The following is a 16,052-nucleotide window of genomic DNA, read 5'->3' on the forward strand; positions in this document are numbered from 1 at the left end:
GAGCTAGGTTAAGAGAAGCAGTTGTAAGCAGTGTGGTGTTCATACACTCAAGGAATAAATTAAATCAAAGTGAGACCTAAGGAAATCAGGCAGCAGGATCTGAAGGATCTGATGCATGCTGCCTCTACTTCTTGTTCCCTCCAAAGGGCTGTGATCTTTGAGAAGACTTCAAGAATCATAAATTTAGATACTCTCAGTGAACAGGCAGGTGTCGTAAAGGAGTAAAGCTATTGGATCTGCACTACAGAAAGCAATGGGCACTGTGGTCATCTGTAGAGACACCTCATTCAAGCACAGAACACTGTGCTGGCTGAAAGAAGGATGGCTTCCTTGATGCAGTCTGAGGGTTCCCTCATTGCCCTTCTTAAGGGATGAATTCTCTATCTGCAGCTTTGGCACTATGGTTTTTTTCTTTAGCTTTCTTAAAACCTCTTCCCTGTGCTCTCCCTGCAGGGCATCTTGAACTATTTTACTTTCTCTCTGCTGATTTCCTTCCTACTGAGTTTCTCTGTGTAGCCCCTTTCCTGCCTCTGCACCTGAGCATGGGATACTGTCCTTATTGGCCAGTCTCTCTTGCTGTCATCCCTGAAGCAACTAGGATTGGAACTCTTCACCAAGCCTTGCTTCGCCTACTAGGGGATGTGTGGAGACAGCTGTCCTGCCTGCCAACACAACTGCAGTCCTACCTCAGTCACCTTCCCTGGTGGCCATGCCCTGACAGCCAGGATGGCCAGGGAGCTGAATAAGAAGGCAGGACTGTTGTCACTATTGTGACTTTGGGCAATAAGCCCTTCATGTGTTCTGAGACCCAGTTCTATCATCCACAAAGCGGAGATGAAATGTGGTAATATGGATGAAAGTGCCAAATATATTGCCATTCACTCCCTAAATGTTCATATACCAACCCAGTACATGCTTGTCTTTGGGGAGCTCACAATCTGTTGTCCTATCCCTGGTAAGAGATCAAAAGTGTTAACTGAATTTGAACTACCACCTAAATAAGTTCTTGTTGTCTTTAGTTTATGCATGATATTAAATGCTTTGCTCCTTATTGACTCAGCATGTTTTTAAGGTTTATTTATCTGTTGCTGGGCTGTCAGAATTAGAACTCCTTAGATCTCAGGGATAAGATGCTTCCCTTCTTGTCTGAGGTCCAGTGTTGGACTGCATACAGAGAAGCCTTTAGCAAAAGCTCTTGGTGATGAGTTTCACTCTTACATCACTTAAGATGTTATATTTGGGGATCTTTGTGGCCAGATCCTATAATCACATTCACTGAGTGATGCCCAATATGTTTAAGAATGTATATAAATAAGGCAGGGAACAGAAAATTTAAAAAGTCTATTTTTCCCTGGGAGTATTGATGAGAAACCTAAGCACTGACGGTTACTCTCTCTGCACTTGTAGCTGGTCCAGGCAGAGAAAATCACCCACTATATGCCCTATGTATATGGTGCTGCCCTATAGATGCTCCAATGAGGGTGAAAAGACATTACTTTCCCAAGTTGTTCTGAGTGGGATCAGGAAGAAGAGAAAGCCTCTGTGATCTCCTGTGGGACAGTTTGGTACTGCTTTTATAGTCACAAAATAAAAATACTATGGAATGTGAGGACACATAAACCTGTCAATTACCTGAAATCTCCTGAGTCACTTTTAAAGATTTTGAGATTAAGTTCCTATTTTTTACTGAGGGACTTTTCAAACTCAAGTGTCTTCCTTCTATTCTTGTGCAAGTGATTTTTTTTCTTTTATAAATCCAAGTTTGGATCTTTACATTCATCCTTTCTTAATTTTAGTTTGCTGCTTTCTTCTCACTATAGGTGCAGATTGGAGAGGAATAGGCTTCTCAAGTGAGCGTTGAGTGCTTCTGATTTATTTTTGGTCCCACTCTAATCCTGAGATTCTCTAAGAATATAGAGAACATATTCTCTAAGAATATAGGATAATTTCTTTTTCTTAATACTCAGAGAGCTGTGTTATTATTCACCCCCCATGGCTCAAAATTCGGGAGGAGCAAATTTAGATAACTCTAGTGGCCAGAAGTTCACATAAATGAGTTATTCTGGGTATTTTCATAATTAACACTTAGGAATGGTATCTGCTTCGCCTCCTTTAAAAATATATATCAGATTCACTGCATTTATCATTTTTGTATCTCTAATTCTGATTTAAAAAACCCCTGAATACAGAGAGTTATTTCTTTTTAAAATAGACAATAGGGTATTGGCAATGGATACTCAGCTCTTACGAGACAACAAAGAGTGGAAGTGAGTCCAAGGATGCAGTGGGCCTCCCCCCACCAATGCGCCATTAAACTTCCTGCCACACATTCACCTACTGGCTGGTGGGCTGATTATCTGTGATCTCTGGCTTTATTGAATACTAACTGAATACGCTTCACTCTTCAAAGTGCTTTACATCTTGCATTCAACTCTCACAATCTTATTCTTATCCACATTTGACAGAGGAGGTACAAAGAGGCAAGCCATTGCCCAAGGTCATTGATGCCCAAGGTCACTTCCATGGTGATGGAGCTGAGATTGAAACCCTACCCAGCTTCAAAGCCTGTGCTTGCCACTGTCACACTACCCAGCCAGTCAGCCAGCCAGAAAGACGATAGATCCTGGGAAGAACTGGGTCACATGAGAAGCACGCATCTGGTTAAGTTTGTTCTAAGCAATGTACAAGTCATCAATTCTTTATCAAGGCAGAACTAGATTAACTTTTTTTTCAAGATTATTCCAGGCTTATTGCACTATGACAAACTTCCTTTCTCCTTTCTTATACCTTGTCAGAGGTGCCCACTGTTATCAGTTTTATATGTGTCATGATAAGGACTAAAACAAACACACACACAGGGCACTGATTCCTCCTATACCAGTACATAGTAAAATGTAACCTTCTTCTTACCATTCTGCCAAATGCTGGTTCTGTCATCTGGAGATTCTGCCTCTATAGCTACTGAGGAACACAGACGCCAGCCCATTTCCTCTCAGGTGGTCTTTTTTCACCTTCAGTGAAAATATCTTTAGGAATGATGTTTCTAAGTCCAGTTGCTAAGATGACAGCAGCTGATTATAGGCCTAAAATGCTTTGATGAGTTTCTCTTCCCATTCCATTTTTAGGCCCCACTGAACAGAGAGTGGAATGAGTTTTCTTCTCCTCTCCTCCTTCGCATATGGAATTTGGAGGATTATGTGAAAGTGGTTCTCCTCAGTGTAGCATCTTTTCAGAAAAAAAAATTTTTTTTTAACTTGCCTTCCAAAATCCAGTCGGGTTATTTGAATTTAAGTCTTGAGTCTCTCTCTACAGCTTTTCCTCCAATAAATCCTTCAAAGCCACTTCAGATTTTGCCCACAGTGTGATATTTGGGTCCTAAGAAAAGGCGCAGGTGAAATAAAAAGCCACCTGGGGCAGTATGAGTGAGTTCTTGAGTAGTTGGAAATTTTAACTAAAAGAAGATATGTAAGAAAAAAAATACTTGTATTGAATGTGTCCATAATAACTCAGCCCTGTTGTGTTCTGTGGGGTTTGTCTGAATTAACTGGGATGACAATAAGTCATTAAAAGGGGAGACCAACAATTGTTATTCAAGTAACTAATAATTAAATAAATAAAGAAGGGGCTTTGAGTCCATGTGATCTTGGGAAACTTACATAACCTTTCTAAAGCTTAAATTTCTCATGTTAAAAAAATGGATTTTTCTAAGAATTAAATGAGATTACCAACCAATGCATTGAACATAATATCTGGTCTATGGAAAAATGCTCATTATCATCATCATTTATATTCATATTACCAACCCACATTGAGTACAGTACCAAATGTTATTTAATTCTCAACATATTGTGCTAGATTTTATTATTCCCTTATTTGAGGCTGAGGAAGTGAATCTGAGAGGTTAAGTGACTTTCCCCTAGTTCCAGAGGTAACAAGGGGGATAGCCAGAGATCTAGCCCAGACCTGTCGATTTCACAGTTCCTGGTCTGTTTACTCATCGGGTGCTGACATCATGTATTAGTAACGGTGAGCAATGAATCATGTTTTGCAGTTGCTAATGAGATCTTGAAAATTATCTCATTTAATGATATCAATAGCTCTGGGAAGTAGGTATTATTTCCCCAGACAACAGACAAGAAGCCAGGCTTAGAAGGTTTAAGTTCTTGTCCAAATCTCAGAACCAGTAAATGCCAGAGCTGAGCTCTAAAACTACTCTGTCTGACTCCAAAGATCCTGTCATCACCTCCCACAGTTTGAACCACTTTCCCCAGTCATTTAGGGAAAAGTTTACCTTCCAAAAAAAAAAAAAAAAAAAGGACTAATTAGTGTCTATCATCATGAGATATAATTACCCCAAGATGCTCTTCAAGAATATTGCTTGGATCCACCCAGGTCCAACCTACACTGTCAGTCCTGAGAGTCCCTGTGGGCTTGGTCAGGAGCCTTGGTAACTAGAGCAGACAGCAGCTTGTGGAGGAGAGAGCTCTGGGCATCCAGCTGGAGATGAGGGCCAGTAAGATCAGGAACATCAATATAGTTAGTTGATCAAATTTCAAAATGCTATAAAGGTCAATATTGAATCAATGGACAAAATTGGAATATGGACAATAACATGATCATATCAGTGTTAAATTTCTTGCAGTTAACACCTGTGCTGTGATTATGGAAGAGAATGACTTCTTAGGAAGCACCCACTGAGTTAGCTAGAGGTGAAGGCTCATGAGTCAACTAATTCTCAAAAAGTTCAGAAAAAATAGGTAGATAGGTAAAACAAATAGTAAAGCAAACAGGGTGGTGATAGGAATACCTGAGTTAAAGGTATATGGGAATTCTTTGAACTATTTTGTAATGTTCCACAATCTTGAAATTATTTCCAAATAAAAAGTTAAAAAAATAAAAATTAATTTTCTCTCTTTTCAAGAGAAAAATTGCTATTTAGCTTTCTTCTCTCACATTTATTCCCAACTTCTTATTCAGATCACTAAGCTCTGTAAATAATCCCTACACACACTTTACCTTTTAAAGTTTTTTGTACTATTTAAAAAAAATTTTTTTTTTTAGTGTTTATTTTTGAGAGAAGGAGAGAGACAGCATGAGGCAGGAGGGGCAAAGAGAGAGGCAGACAGAGGATCCAAGGTGGGCTCTGTGCTGACAGCAGAGAGCCCGATGTGGGGCTCAAACCCAAGACCTATGAGATCATGACCTGAGCTGAAGTCAGACACTAAATGAGTGAGCCACCCAGGCGCCCCTGTACTGAGTATTTTATAATGCCAAAAAGTAAGAAAGTAAAAAATAGATGGAGCCATTGCAAGAAACTGAGGAGGCAACTTGAAAAAGCTCTCAATTACATTTTAAAAAATGTTTATTTATCTTTGGGGTTGGGGGTAGGGCATAGAGAAAAGAAGACAGAGGATCCAAAGCAGGCTGTGCACTAAGAGTGGAGAGCCTGATGTGAGGCTCAAACTCCCAAGCTGCCAGATCATGACCTGAGCCAAAGTCGGACCATTAGCTGACTGAGCCACCCAGGTACCCTGGAAGAACCCTCAATTACAAAGCAACAAATATATATAACCTCATATTAGTTACAATCCAAAGAGTGAATCCAAACTGGTATACATTATTGAAAAAAATAAATGAGGGAGAAGGGACAATTATTCTTTTCAGGAGAATTCTGATGAATTAAATGTAGAAGGAAAGAGGGGAATAGAAAATCACCATGAGAACAACACAGTAATAATAATTGCTACAGGCAGGATCTATTAATGAATAGTAAAATTAGCAGATGAAACTTTGAAGACAAACAAGATATTTGCATAGCCTCAAAAATATTCCTTCCCAAATTAACTAACTATTGTGGTGGTTTTATTTTATTTATGTATTTATTTGAAAAAAAATTTTTTAACGTTTATTTTTGAGACAGAGAGAGACAGAGCATGAACGGGGGAGGGTCAGAGAGAGAAGGAGACACAGAATCTGAAACAGGCTCCAGGGTCTGAGCCATAAGCATAGAGCCTGACGCGGGGCTTGAACTCACGAACCGCGAGATTATGACCTGAGCCGAAGTCCGACGCTTAACTGACTGAGCCAGCCAAGTGCCCCACTATTGTGGTGGTTTTAACATATGACCACAGGTAGAGCTGAATTCTCCTCTCCTTGCATTTGGCATGACTCGGTGACTAAAGTGAAAATAGTAACTTTACAGTGGAGAAAAAAAGCACCAATCTACCCATGTGATCAAGGTGCACATCACTGGTAATGAGCAATGTTGATATTATATGCCCCTGATATGGTTTGACAGAGGCGCACGTTGCCTCCGTGGTATACCTCTCCTAACACCAGAAAATTATCTATTCATGAAAATACTGCAGATAAATTAAAATTTGAGAACATTCTACAAAATACCTGACCACGACTCATTAAAAGTGTCAAGGTTACAAAAGGCAAGGAAATATTGAAAAGTTGTCACATATTGGAGACTAAGGAGACATTGTAATGTAAATATATGATCTATCTATCATCTATCTATCTATCATTATCTATCTGTATGTATGTATGTATGTATGTATCTATCTATCTATCTATCATCTACCACATAAATGCAATGTAGTATCCTAGATTGGATCCTCAAACAGAAAAAAAAGGACATTAGTGGAAAAACTAAAGAAATCCAAATAAAGTCTGCAGTTAATTTTATTATACAAATGTTAATTTCATAGTTTTGATAAGGGTATCTGCTTATTTAAGATGTTGACATTAGAGTAAACTGGGTGACAAGCTTATAACTCTGTCTAAATCCAAAATGACTTCAAAATAAAAAGTAAAAAAAAAAAAAAGGCCTTTATACAAGAGCATACATTTGACACTATGGACAGTTGTGGACAGTTATGGACCATTCTTTGCTGAGGAGTGTTTTCAATGCACACAAAGGAATCCTATCAGAGCCAACAGTGTCATGGAGCACAGCCCTACCTGTGTCATGGAAACAGTTTGCACTAGGAGTTAGGAGACCCCTGCATCCCATATGGGCAAGTTACTTACCCAACAACAGAAATAAGTCTGTTTTCTCATCTGTAAAATAAAACCATATGTATTTTCACAAAGTTAATGAATTTCAACTGAAAAAGCTGCTGTGGTAAATATTTAGTAACTGACACAGTACATGCTTAACAAAATCCTGGGTTGTCTAGTTTATATCTATAAATTAATGTTGATTACCTACAAATCAAAGGCCACAGATTCAGAAGCCTGTGTGGTCCAGATGTGCTTAGAACACTCTGCTTAGAACTCTGGCCGCTCCCTGTGGCCAATTCTAGAATGTATGGTCCATTTGAAGGACCTACTCAGCTCCAACCGACTTGTCAGTGGAGCACGTTCCCAGTGTTACCAGATATTTGGGCTTTCCAAGAGAAGCTGGAAATCTTGATTTTTTAAAAATGCATATAATCTCCTTATTTTAAAAAGTTAGTAATGAATTTAAGATGTTTTAAAGTATTGTATGAAACATCAGAATATGTCTGTTGGTGGATTTGGCCTTTGGTCACCAGTCTTTGAACCCTATAGGGACTAACAGGGAAAACCTGAGTTCCCCATGAGCCATGTAGCTATGTTTTTGATTCCAAAACAAACATACCCTGGACGTGTGTAAAGTTAAAATAAAACCTTGCAAAACAAACCAAAACAGAATGTAGCCTCTTCCACCTCCCAGGTCACTGTTAACCACTGCAGGTTTATATTGGTCACCTCTAGGTGGTTCCATTTGATCACCTAATTGGGGCTGGAAGGGAACTGAGAAGCCATTAAACTCATCCCACAGGTCCCTGGGTTTGTGTCTTCCCAAATCCTTTGAAACAATGGAGAGCTTCCACACCCGGCTGAATTGGGAGTAGGAGCTAGATCGCCATACTCTTGTCCCATTAACGGGGCTCTAAACTACTCTGAAGCAAGGAGCCTGCTTGATAGGGTACCCTTCACAGGGTGCATTTTAGACTTGCTTGTCCAATAGACAAAGCACCTATAATTCTTTTGTGCTGACACCACTCATCTGGTCAATTAAAAATCCCCAAAGAATTTTGATCTAAAAATGATAGCTTCTTTAGCAAATTTTATATTCTATTCCTATTAAAAACTTTGAAAGGTAAGTTGGTTAAAATACAAAGTTTTGCTAAAATATTGTTTCTCTCCTCCCTGCCTTTACCAAAAATCCCAGCCCAGTGGCTGACTGTCACTAGTTATTTTTATTGTTTTTTTCTGAACAGAAAGAACGGGCTCTAACTAGATTCCAACTTCTCCAAATCATTGTTTCCAGAAACTTTTTTTTTTTTTTTTAATTTTTAGCAAATGGAATGTCTGGAACAAATCCACCTTTATCATTTCTATTGTCCTGTTGAGTGAGAATAAAATATTGTGATCAATAAAGCATAATTCATTGGAAACTCAAGAGGTGTGAGAGGCGGCTGTGTCGAAATGCACAAAGTCAGCAGGAAGTTTGGAGTGGGAGGAGAGACAGGGAGCAGCAGAGCTGACAACGAAAGCAAACACTGCTGGCACACTTGGTGACAGTACTGAAGAAAATAGGACACTTGAGAGGAGAAATATGGAGACTTAGAGGTGCATTCACTTTCCTTTTTCTCCCTGGATACTGTAGGACAGTGTTTTTTCTTTGTTTCCTTTTGTTGTGATGGTCCATGTAGTCGGGGACATGTATGATAATTACTGCATCACGTAATTTATTCAATATTTCTCAGCAGGAAATCTCCCAAATAATTTGGCCAATGGATTACAAAGTTTTACACAATTAACAAAGATGGTCTTTTAAGACTGCATTTTAAAAAATGTAAATATAGTACATGTACATAGTAGAACACTTCAAAAAAGTACTGAAGGATACAAAATGAAAAGTCTTTCTCCTCCTTCCTCATTGCAGCCAGCTATACTTCCTGAAGATATCCACTGTTAATGATGATATTTCCATTTTCATGAAAGCCTATGTGCATATGTGTAGCAGGATTCTTGCACAGAGAGTCGTGATACTGAGGATTTTCTTTCCAAGAAGCAACTTTATTTGTGTCAGCTCGGCTCAGTTGGGTTCATACCGGAAGAACTGAGCCTGGAATGCCACGTGGTGTAGCTTTTATACATTTTCTACTTCTTTGTCTCCCATATATGGTAACACACAAACATGCAATCTGATTAAGTGGTCTCATGTTACAAGGTTGTGAGGGGTGTTGTCACGTATGCTCATAGCCAGGTTGCCTTGAGGTTTTTTTCTTTCTTTCTTTCTTTAGGGAGGGGACCTTACCACACATGCATATGTGTATATAACATTTTCTTTTTTGCAAATAGGACCATACTGCATGCATTGTTCTGAAGTTTGCTTTTTCACTTAAGAAAATATTTCCTTACTAGCCCACCTTGCTTTTTACAGTCCCCATTTTTTAGGGATATTCCATGATGTATTTAATCATTCTTGTATTGATGGACATTTAAATTAATTCCTGTCTGGATCTAGTAATAAAAATTGCAGTGAATCATACATTTTGTTCATATGTATAAGTATATGTAGAGCATAAACTTCTGTTCATATGTTGAGTGTATAATATTGCCCTCTGCAGTTACATGAGTGTTGGAATATTTATGGACTTAGAGGCCCTCTTTCTTTCTTCATTTTTTTAAAAAAAATTTTTTAATGGTTATTTATTTTGAGAGAGAGAGAGAGAGAGAGAGAGAGAGAGAGTGGGGGGGAGGGGCAGAGAGAGAGGGAGACACAGAATTCGAAGCAGGCTCTCGGAGCTGTCAGCACGCAGCCTGGTGCAGGGCTCAAACTCATGAACTATGAGATCATGACCTGAGCCGAAGTCAGATACTTAACAGACTGAGCCACCCAGGTGCCCCAACGCCCTCTTCTAAAGAAGTAATTCCGGGGCGCCTGGGTGGCTTAGTCAGTTGAGTGTCTGACTTCGGCTCAGGTCATGATCTCACAGCCAGGACCATGAGTTTGAGCCCTGCGTTGCCTCTGTGCTGACAGCTCAGAGCCTGGAGCCTGCTTCAGATTCTATGTATCCCTCACTCTCTGCCCCTCCCCCGCTCATGCTCTGTCTCTATCTCAAAAATGAATAAACATTAAGGAAAAAAAAAAAAGAAGTACTTCCAGGGGCAGCTAGGTGGCTGAGTAGGTTAAGTGTCCAACTCTTGATTTTGGCTCAGGTCATGATCTCACAGTTCGTGAGTTCAAGCCCCACATGGGGCTCTGCACTGACACACGGAACCTGCTGAGATTTCTCTCTCTTCTCCTGTGCTTCCCTGGCTTGCTCTCATTCAAAAAATAAATAAACATAAAAAAATATTAAAAAAAAAATAAAGAAGTACTTCTAGTCTCCACTAGGGCAGAAAAGACCAATGCATTCAGTTCTTTGTGAAAAGGCAAAGCACAGCTTTTGGTCTCGTACTCAGGAGACCATACCTAGATGTGCCACCCCAAGACAGACCATGGAAAGTAGTTGGCACTTAAAAAATATTTGCTGAATTAATGAATAAGCAAATCATGGTATGCTGATATACAGTCAGTATGTGCTTCAATGAAACTATGTTTCAAACGTAAAAAGTACTCATCATTCAAACAAACATAAATTTTAACCGGTTTTATTGCATTCTTGTGCTAAAAAGAATTGTTTTGATATTTTGTTCTAAAATAGTTTGAGATAAGAAAAAGAAATGCTCAAAGTTCTAATAGTGGATATGTTGAAATGGCCAGTTAAAATTTCTATTTCTCCTATTTTCTTTGGATGGTATTTAGCTTATGTTATTTCAACTATATAATTATTAACCATATAGTTATTTCTTATATATGTTTAAATGTGTATTATTTTATGAGTGTCATATTCTGTTTAAAATATTTCTTTTTTATTTTAGATTTTGGCAAAGATATCTCACTTCATTCTCCTTATCTGTGAATGGAGGTTCTTTGACATTCCCTCTGGCTCTAATAGGGAAATCCATCAGCATCAAGTTCAATGGAATAATCTATGTCTTCAACAGTACAGGGGCTTTGTATTTCAGTTTCTTCACTCCCAGATGAGAAAGAATACCTGATTGCCTTGCATATAAGTGAAGGGCAAATATCAATAACTAGACCTTTAGCAAAAAGGAGCTATTCTCTGATAAATGAACAGTTCTATTTCTCTGTATTCCTTACAGCAAAAGTTTTTTTTTTTTTTAAACTAAAGTTTACATCTATCGAGAGGGTTAGTTTTATTGGCAGTAATTCATTACTAGTTTGAAAAGTCATAATTCCAATGGCAATTCTTAAATTTACTTTATAGATTAATTTACACTTAAAAAGTACTGAAACTCCTTTTAAATAAATATCACTTTAATCAAATATCATTTATTAAACCTTGACTTCGTGTGAGGATCATGTACTTATGTCTATCTAAAGAAGAGCTACATCTTTTCAGGGCATTACATGATGGCCAATCATAGAAACTAAAATGAAAGAAAATTCTGCAGTTTAATCTCATAAATCCCAATTTACTCAGTCAAGTGAAAACCCAAAATTAAAGATTAATCCTTCTGACTGCCAGTTTTCCAAGAAGCCTCCATGGTTTGGGGAGCTATGGTGAATGTTTCCTTGGGACTAAGTTATCCATCAATCAATATGAGATATATTCTACATTTTGTTTAATCTTAAGAGAGATTTACTCTGTGAGATCAGCACAGATTTCTCTCTTTTTAAAAATATACTATTTAGCTTGAAATTCGTGCATTGTTAACACATAGAAATCAGACATGGAAAGCCTCTGTCTAAATCTATTCCCAAACTGGTGCAAGGTAGGTGTTCAAAGTAGAGAGAAAATGAGCCCAAGTGGCCAAAAAAAGACAAACGTATAAGGAGTGTGTCTCAATTCCCAGCCCCAAATGTGAGCTGATCCCACACCTGACAACACAAGTTCAACACACTGTACCTTAAAGATGAATTTGCAGGTGAGCTGATATCCTGCTGGGGTACAAAGGAGAGTAAATTTCACAGACCTGCTCCTGACTCCTCAGCTCTGATTTGTGAAGGCCACGGGCACTGTCCTACAATCTCATTGTTACAGCCCTTTATATAGGAGTGGAGGAGTTACAGAAATCCCTGAGACTTTCAAGGTCACTTGAGCCTAATTAGTAGCAGAATCAGACAATATCTTTTCAGGGACATTGCAGCCTTCACTTGTGGTGAGAGATAGCTCTAAATAAATTCCATCTCTTGCTACCTGACCTGCTCAGGGCAGACAAGCTTCTGTTTTGGCTGGTCCCATGAGTGCTATGACTTGGCCTGAACTAAGAGTGATGATTTAGAACATGTACTGGATTATCCATGTACCCTGTTCTTCTGAGACTTGTGAAAAGCCATCCTCTGACCCTCGGTGTGCACAAGGGACTGGAATGGTGGGACAAGTTACTTTTGGGTGTAATATTACAGGAAGACTTAGAGAGGCATCTTGTTCTTTGGAGCCATTAATCCTTGAATGGAATCTGGTGATGACATATCACGGTCTGCTTAGTTCTCTAACCAGTTGGAGCAGGAATTGACCTCTGGTGAGTGTTTTCCAATAAAATGCATCCAAGTGAGATCGACTTCTCATTTTAGAGTGGCTCTTATCCCATTATGGAGGAGCACATTTTGTCCTTAGGAAAAACATTTAGAATAGTCACTTATCTGATAACAAAAATAGCTCTGGTTTTCATCAACTCCTTCTACCATGCTACTAATTGAATACTTATTACTTGGTTCAGTGGGTTAGAAATTTATAACTTACATGACGTGTGACAATCTTGACCAATATTGATATTCAAATTTTATCTTGCTGAAGTGGTAATATTTAATGTTGGTCTATGAAAGTCATTTAACAAGCCGGTTTACTTTCAACTGGATGCCTACTTTAATAGCAGAACCAAATTTTAGAGATGAGATTTTTTTTTCATTAAGAGTGAGAGGAGTTAATTCTGAAACCATTCTGCAGGGTACCACCTATACAAAACCAACAGTATAAAAGAGAAAACCTCAATACAAAATATTTCCAAGGAGCACACTGAAATCACAGAAGTGAAGTTTACATATACACCATTTAAGAAAGTACAGTGAAAACTGAATAACTAGCAGAAGACATAGATGACAGTCTTTTTCCCCTTCCTCCCTTCCCCCATGTCTTCCTTCTCCCCTCTTCCTCCCTTCCCTCCCTCCCTCCTTCTTCCTTCCTTCCTTCCTTCCTTCCTTCCTTCCTTCCCTCTCACTTTGCCCTCTACCCCTCTCACTCTTCTCTCTAGTCCTTCTCTTTATGACTGATATTCCTAAAGCCCTGACAATCATTTTGGTTACATGAGATTCCTCAGTCTTTATTTAAGCCATTAGCAAGATTCCAAGAGAAAGGTTATCAAAATACTCTTTTGTAGTATTATTTCACCTCATTTATGACAATTCTGTAAATTCCTATTCTACTAACATGGAATTTTGCACAATTAATAATTTGTTATACTTTAAAGAATGAGATTTGTGTTCTTCCTAGTTCAACTGTGGTTTTAATTTATAAGTATCTGCATGTCCAAATTTTGATCTTACTTTTGTATTTTATTTGATTGGGAGGAGAGGGGCATGGAGAGGTTAGGTCTCACAGCTAGAAAGTGGCAGAATTGGAATCTGAATTCGGGCTGTCCAACTTTCAAGCTTTTACTCAAATGAAATGTTCACTTACAAGGAAGCATGTCTCTGTCCCAAGCCCCATGTGTTTCCACCATTCATTCCCCTATAGTGAAAAAAGGGGAAGAAAGAAGAAAACATAATACAACATGTGCTCCTACAGGATCCCTCTTCCTGGAAGGTACATCAGGGCCCGGAAAAACTCTTTGGCCAAGGCAGCATCTACATGGGAGCAGAAACAAAGTAGGGGCATCTGGTTAGGGGGAGCCTCTTCAAATACTCACCAGGGAGTCTGTTTTAAGAATTAATGTGGGATGGGGTGCCTGGGTGGCTTGGTTGGTTAAGCATCCTACTCTTGATTTTGCCTGAGGTTATGATCTCATGGCTTGTGAGTTCAAGCCCCGCATTGGGATTCTTTCTCTCCCTCTCTGCCTCTCCCTTGCTCATGCTCTCTTTCTCTCCCAAAATAAATAAAACTTAAAAAAAAAAAAAAAAAGAATTAGTGTGGGATGTCCCAGCACAGCTATTGGCACAGACATTCACTCAATAGATTGTTGCCATTATTACTATTATTAATATTATTATTAGCCACAGCCTTCCTTCTTTCTCCTTGTTTTGAAACAGGGAATTCATGCCATTTCACTTTTTGAACTTTAATGTTTTTGCCTCTCTGGGGTTGCGTCAGAGAACAGAAGGGATGCTCCAAGATTTACTGAGTGTCACCTGCATTTAGCAGAGGCATGCACACAGACTGGGCTCTGGGGTCTGACAGATTAGATGCAAAGGAAGCAAAAAAGAAAAAGCACAGAAGGAGAAATATTCTGTAGAAGAAAATTACACCCATATTTATTTTAAAACAATCTGCCACCAACTGGGCCACAGCAGCCTTGCCAGTGAGAGAGGACTGATGTAAACTAGAGCCCTGACTCTCTTCTCTTGAGCATACATGTCTGGGAGTTCTTAGTTCCAACCTAGAAGATTCGCAGATGAGCTCTTGGAATGAGTCCCTCTGGGACTAGCTGGGATTGGAGGTGAAGGTGATCATGAAGGAATCAAATGCCAATGAAAGGTAAGGAGAAACCTGTTCATTAGCAAGTGTAAAATTGGAAGTCTCTCACCTGATGTTTTATTTCAAACTGCCTGGTTTAAAATCTTGCATTGCAAGGCACTGATGGCTTAATCTGACCATGGCCTGGGCCTGTGTTTTAGTCAGCCAGTACTTGACCTTCCCCAGCACTTTTCCCCCACTACCAGGTATCTAGTCTGAGTTCTATTTCCTTTGTTTTATGATAACCAGTTCCAGTTTAGCTGTCAGATATGTGGGTTAAAATTTGTACCTGGGACTTGTTTTCACCAGGTATGGTAAGGCAGACAAACATGGAAATGAGTTATGAAAGAAGAAGTTGATGGGGCGCCTGGGTAGCTCAGTCAGTTAAAGCGTCTGACTTTGGCTCAGGTCATGATCTCACAGTTTGTGAGTTCAAGACTCATGTCAGACTCTGTACTGACAGCTCAGAGCCTGGAGCCTACTTCAGATTCTGTGTTTCCCTCTCTTTCTTCCCCTTCCCCACTTGTGCTCTCTTTTTCTCCCTCCCTCTCAAAAATATATAAATAAACTTTAAAAGAAAAGATACTCATAGATCTCTAGAATTAGGAGGTATGGCACTTCATGGACCCAGAGCCACATTGGAAAGGACCAGGATTAGTCAGGGGCAGAGAGGCATGAGAGGGGAGAGCGAGGCCTAGAGCCTTTAGTGTTGTTGTTGTTTTTTTTTTGTTTTGTTTTGTTTTGTTTTTTTTAGTGAAGAAACGGGTGAGGTAACGAAGGTATTCTGAATAAGTTTAGGATTGGCTAGTTTGAATAATTTTGGCCAGCTGAAGACTATAAGGGTGGTACCTAGTTGTTGGGTACCTGGCTCTGGGGTGATTTAGGGCAGGGTAAATATTGGCTTGGGATGTGATAGTTTTTTAGAGGCGGCAGTGGGGATGTGGGCTTTGTATGGCTGATTTGTATATAAAGGGTGTGCTAGAAGGGATTAATTTGCTGTCTCTAGGAATTAGCTAGGAGGCACAATCTCTTCAGGACCAAAGCCCCAAAGGCTAGACCATCAGGAATATATATTTAAAAAAAAAAAAAAAAAAGAAAGAAAGAAAAAAAAGAAGAAAATATAGTTAATACAGTTAAGATAACAGCTAGTAGACCCTCCTGTATAACTTCTATATATTCCCTCTTGCTTCTAATGCCGTGCCAGCTAAGCTCAAAGCATGGGGTGTTGGCCCTGCACCCCCACTGACTATGGTCTGGGCATACCTGGTCACTGTGAATGGTCCCAGAAACCTGGCCACTGGAGCTTCTAGATAAGTGGTTACTTGGGCA

This window comes from Lynx rufus, unplaced genomic scaffold (assembly GCF_022079265.1).
Source record: "Lynx rufus isolate CCGP_SWC_20201006 ecotype Redwood Valley unplaced genomic scaffold, mLynRuf1.p SCAF_10, whole genome shotgun sequence".
NCBI classification, from domain to species: domain Eukaryota; kingdom Metazoa; phylum Chordata; class Mammalia; order Carnivora; family Felidae; genus Lynx; species Lynx rufus.